Source organism: Rhopilema esculentum, chromosome 8, assembly GCF_057945365.1.
Source record: "Rhopilema esculentum isolate cy_ngs chromosome 8, ASM5794536v1, whole genome shotgun sequence".
Taxonomy (NCBI): Eukaryota; Metazoa; Cnidaria; class Scyphozoa; order Rhizostomeae; family Rhizostomatidae; genus Rhopilema; species Rhopilema esculentum.
Window position 1 is genome coordinate 7,280,124 of NC_142822.1, and position 6,336 is coordinate 7,286,459.

Sequence of the window (6,336 nt, forward strand, 5' to 3'; positions counted from 1 at the left end):
TCTGTGTTTCAAAGATATCTTGTGTTTCATTTTGGATTGCTCAATACTAGTCCCATTCAGCAATAAGAATAAGATTTAGAGCGTGTCAGCGTATCTTGAGTGAAATTTGAAAACCGAGACATTTAATTATTGTAAGTAAAGCCATCTGTACTGGTTGAATCAGCAACATGTAATCGTTTCAACCTGTCAATTATTGCTTAATACTTGACTTTCAAGAAATATTTATTGGAAAAAATGCTTACACAAGTTACAAAATGTGAAGAAAAGGCAAAAGGCTATTTCAGGTGAAAGAGAATGGTTCTATCGTTGCAAGTAAACATCCTTGTCATTAATTTATCTGATAGATCTTTCTTAACTAGCTTCATGCAGCTATGGGCTCTGATCGTGGCAGCCCACCTCGTGGTCTTAATAAACGAGCAATACATAGTAACAGCAGCGAAGCAGACAAAATTAGCCAGCAATAAGGGTCTGGAAGCAGCAAACAATCAACTGTCTGGACTTTGTACAATGTTGGAGTCTTTGTAAGACACCATTAAATTGGATTTAGAAAGAATCATACCTGGAGCTAGAGATAATATTCTCAAAAAAACCTTAACAAGTAGAAAAATGTTCGAAGTTTTATGATGAACTGGGTGATTGAGATTGGGTAGCCAATTGCCTCCCAGTCACTGTATCCTTGAATCCTGCAAATGACTTCACCCAAATAATATTGTAAAGGGACGTTTTGAGAGTATCCAGATTGAACCCTCTCATATGCTGCAATCGCTAGCAACTTTGTGACAGTGCTTCCTCAAAATAGTGGAACTATCAGCCACCATCAACTTCAACCTAGTAATTATTTACGCTATTGCATCAGAAACTGGGATTAGTAGCTGATAGCCGTCCTGATGTATGCACCGAAAGATTGTACAGGCCTGCCAATACGGCATCGAACACTTTATGACAGACCGGTAGGTAAACAGTAATTTCCATTGCCAGTAAATATCTAAATGTGTACCACTTACAATGGATTTTCAGCCATTTGTTTCGAAAATATTACAAAGACGATTTTAAATTCTTTTAAAAATAGTGAAAATTTTAAAAACTTCATACATCAGTAGTGTATGTAATAAAGATGTTATAACGAGCTACAGCTTTCGTAGCATAACTTTTCGTAATTTTCAGTGAAAAAAAAGCCTTTCTTGTAGTCCTCTAGATAAAGACATTATTCCTTATTTTTGATAAAAGGATTGTTAAACAGAGGTATATATCGTTAGAATGTTACATAGATTTTTTTGACACAATGCAGTTTACAACCTAAAAACAATGTCTCTGTTGTATCGACAAGTGGAAGGGAGGGTGCTCAGGCCCCGTTAGCAGACAGAGTGGGAGATTCATCTTTCATATGCTGAGAAGTTTGCCAACGAAGCATCCCTGAAAAGCTCCTCGTTTTTGCAACGGAATGTTTCCAAGGGGGTGTCACCCCTCCCCCTTCCATCAGACACATGCACGACCCACGGTAAGAGCAGCCCAGCCATGTATGTAGCCATTTCATTCAAGGCCTTCAAGCATTTTCCTTGTTTTGTTGCAAGTGTTGGAAAACCGGTATATACTATTTTTAAGGCAGCCAATCTCAAAAATACTTATCCAACACATTTAAAAACTTTTCATTCAATTGAAATAAAGAAAACTTCTAAAATCATTGCTGATCTAAGGCATGTTTCATAAAGTTAGATTTCTAAATAAGTTTTGAAAGTTCCATTTTTGCGAAATAACGCAATAAAAAGGCGGAAAGTTTTTGCATAGGAAATTAAAGGAGAAACAAAAAAATTACTTCGGATTTCTTTTGCATTTTCATTCAAAATTTGGATTATCTTAGCAAACAACGTAACAAGAAAATTAGATTGCCCAATGCTGAAATAGCGAATTCATTAAGATGATGGTCAGCAAATATGTTTTCGATATTTGCATTTGAAAATGAAGGATTTAGTACTGTTATGCCAGCTGCCTGGGAAAGCAATGTTACGTAGACATTTTATGACTGCTTTATTTATATTTAAAATCATCATTCCGTTGCTATAGATTCTTAACTCGAACATAAATCAGTCTTTTAATAATCAAAGGGATTCCGCGATTTCTAGCATCAAATACATGGTAATACCCGCTCACAGGGAATGACTTAAATATCTCTCTTTGTCTCAGAAGCGTCGAAATGAATTTCATAATTGGGGGGGGGGGGGGGGCGCTTCTCATTATATTGTTTCCCTTCAGAATACTGGCATAAAGGAAATGTGATACAATATAACAAACCCCTACCTCCCTTGCATCCGACGGCCCTGCTTTGCATCACAGCTTCTCTTCAATTTGCATTGCTCCTGATTTTCTGGTTCAAGTTATGTTATAACTCCTGTCTTCAAAAAAGAGTCGAAACCAGGGCCGGTGTCATATGCGTTTTGGTACCCTATGCAAAAGTGTAACATTGTGAAACGCAATGTGTTTCAAATCAAGTGATTTCATCGTAGTTCGATATTATGACACATTATAATTAACAAATAGAACACAATGCTCTTTTTGTTCAAAATTTCACACTTTTTAATCAAGAAAACGTTGGAGTCGCCATTAATGCTGTACTTTTTTGCATAAACGTAACAAGGGAAATCACAGCACCGCTTCTTGTTAGTACCCCCTTGTTAGAAACAGTTTGATTGTTCTTTACATTCTGAACATTATGAATCAGAACATTTGTGTTCCCAGACCAGGTCGCATGCTAAATTCCACCATTTGTTTCAGTTCCCTGTTTTTTAAAAGATTGGGTACGTTTTTGTATAAGCAAAATTGTTATGGGTTTCTGTACCAGGACCGTTTTGCATGCGAAATTCCAAGTTCGTTTTGGTACCCTATTGTTTAAGTGCTTGGGTACGTTTTTGTATAAAAAAAATTGCCATGTGTTTGTGTACCTGAACCGTTTTGCATGCTAAATTCCACCATTCGTTTTGGTACCCTATTGTTTAAGTGCTTGGGTACGATTTTGCATAACCAAAATTGCCATGCGTTTGAGTACCCGGACCGAAATGCATAGGGTTACCGAAACGCATATGACACCAGCGAAACGTATCTGAAAGTGGAGGGGCCAAAATATCAAAGTCTTGAAAGGGCTTAGGAAAGGTCGCCACCATGGTTGGCGCCAAAAAAAAATTCAGAATAATGGTGCCTTAGGGATGGCCAGAAACTGTATCTAAACATCTAAAATGAATATTGACTGAAGGTGTCGCATAGTCGCGTCTATTGTGATGTTGACTTGAAATAGAAAAGTTGTGCAAAGTTTTAGAACAACCACTATCATATAGCTCATAATGAAACCTTTTTTAGATTTAAAAAGTACCCAAAATAAGATGGGGGAGAAAAATAAATGAAACACGGATTAATAAAAAACATTAACGTTGAAATATCAACAGAAGAACTATCAACTAAAAATAAAAAATTAAGCAATTTTTTACAGTTAAGATATAACTTTGTATTATCTGATCTTAACTTTTTCGGAAATGAAGTGCTTTTACAAAAGTTTGAAAAATCTTCAAACTGGGCTTGTCAAAATGAGTTAAAATAGAATTTATAAGTGCGTCGATATTTTCTCTTTCTTAGTAGGAATGGACTATCCAAACGATCAAACTCTGAAGTTTTCTTGATAATACTTTTTAAGAACAAATCTGCCCATACTTTATTTCTCATATGCTCAAAAAAGTTCTTTCCAGCTGCTTCTTTTCCTCCAACAGCTGATTTCTCCCTTTTTGTAATGTTTCTGAGAAAGTTTTCGTTAACAAATACCTTGTGTGCCAAGTTTAGGCAATGAAAAAAACGAAAATCCGTCAATTTGTGCTGGCATCAAGTTATTCTGGACTAGGTTTCTCGATCTATTTGCTAAGCCAAGCTGTTACTCGTTGTAAAACTTAGACAATGACCGATTTCTTCGATCTAATTCCCATATTCAATTTTATGTTTGCCTTCTATGGTAAAGACATAGCAACCAAGGTAAAGCTAAGGACACATTTAAGAGAATACTAGGCAAAGTTACTTACAGAATCACATACTACATTTATTTCCACTTTTGCCTAAAATTTAAACCTGGAAACACGAAAGAGAAAATTACAGAACGATCAGCTTTGAAAGCATCATTTGTCGGCAATAATGGCATATTATCCAAAATGAAATTGTTAAACATCTAGACGCAAATGGCTTTATTTCGAATGATCAGTATGGTTTCAGAGCAAAATGTTCCTGTGTAACACAGTCATTAGAAGTCTTAGAAGAATGGACTTCTCTGGTTAATAAAGGTAACAACATCGATGTAATTTACTTTGACTTCGCAAAGGCATTTGATTCTGTGCCCCATCAATGACTTCTTTCGAAGTAAAATTCGTGTGGAATTAGAGGTAGTGCTCCAATCGATCAATTGTTTCCTCCAAGATAGAAAGCACAGAGTAACACTGAATGGATTCAAATCACCTTGGTCAAACGTTTCAAGTGGAGTCCCGCAAGGTAACGTCCTTGGGCCCTTATTATTTCTTATTTATGTTAATGACTTACAAGATTGCATTGAAAACAGTTCCGTGAAGATATTTGCCGATGACTTGAAATTATACCGAAAAAGCTTAGGTAACAGCCAACCAACCAATTCAAAATAACATGAATCGGATCAAAAACTGGTCCAGCCAGTGGCATAATTGCATAAAAGTGTTTATACGTAGCAATTAAGTATCAAGAGAGGAAGAAGAGCAGAGAAGTGTCAGCTCATTCAGTTTACATGTAGCATTGCAAAAGCATTTTGTCTTATTTTGTTAGCACATATTATTCGCTACCCATATTCTGACGGTTTTTTTTCAGAATAATGAAAAACAAAAAAAAGCGGTATGACTATCCAATTTTTCTTTGACAACGTTTACATGCTTCCTCTGTTTTCTTGCATTATCAATTTCTTTAAATTGTTCTTTGAATATAAACTGGCGTGATGACGAAGACAACTTTAATAAAGAACAGCTTAATGAAGAATTAATGATCATTGAAAATGATTCGGATCCTGAGGAATTTGACATTGAATAAATGTTAAAATATCCAGTTTTTATTGTCGAAACACAACTCATGCAATTTTATTGCTTGAAAGCTTTCTTTTATTTTTAGGCGCATGCGCCTGTATCTGAATCGCTTTCTCGCACAAAAAAAATGGCAAAATCGTGAATTTCCGTTGATAAGCACATGCACTTTCAAGGGGAGGGGGGGGATTTCTCAATTCATGTTTAGATGATAAAGAAAGATTTCGATCATTTTTATTAAATTCATAGTTCTGCAGAGCGAAATTTTGAAAGCAACAAATTACACCAAATGGTGGGTTTCTTGTTAAATGAAACAAAACAATTGAAAGTGTAACTGCACCTGTCATTGAAATAAAAGCTTCCGGCCAGTTTCATTGAAAATTGAGTAAATATATTTTTGATGCAGTCTCATATAACACCTTTTGTTGGATGTTCCAAATTATTGTTTGGAGCACCTATGTCTGCTCTATGTAATTAATGTTTAAATTATTGGGAATAAACTCTTCTGATGAGATGTTCTCATTTCTTTTCTTCTAGAGAGTATTTCAAGCTTTTCTGTGTAATCATTTTGCCTTGCAGTTACCAGTAGCAACTTGTTCCCTCACTTTAAATATTGCAAATATCAGGGTTTGACCTTAAAAATTATGGGGTAAAACTTGACATCGTGAAGTAAAAAAGCATATATTTGCAGAAAATCGTTTACTTTAAAAGTCACCGGGTACGCCAATATAAAAGGCTTAGTATTTTTTTGAAGCATTTTCCTTTCAATAACAGAGCATTTACACTCTTTTTTTATAAGAACAATTTTACAAGAACACGAGCCTCAAAATTGGTCAAGAGTTAAGAACAAATTAAAAACAAGCTGAGGCTGAGCTACTGTAAAATGAAATTTTGAACAGCGTTTTATCTAAAAAACGAGGATTTTTAGCCATATGTGGGTGCTTATTCGGTGAATATTTAAACATGGCAGCAAATGAAGGTTGTCTCACGCACTTTGCTGAAAAAAGAGGCATGAACACCTCCCAAGAACGGAAAACTAGAAATCGCACTGCTTATACCTTATAAATTTAAGAACAAATTAAGAACAATCCAGCCTCAGATTTTCGAAAAAATTAAGAATAATCAGCCTGAACTCCAATTAACTGGTTCTTATAAAAAAGAGTGTTACTAATTCCTGCTAGATAAAAAAGTTTCTAATGAAATCATGCTTCATTTTTAGCGAGTGATATTGCTAGCCTATTGTACATAGAAGTCTATGGAACATCTCTTT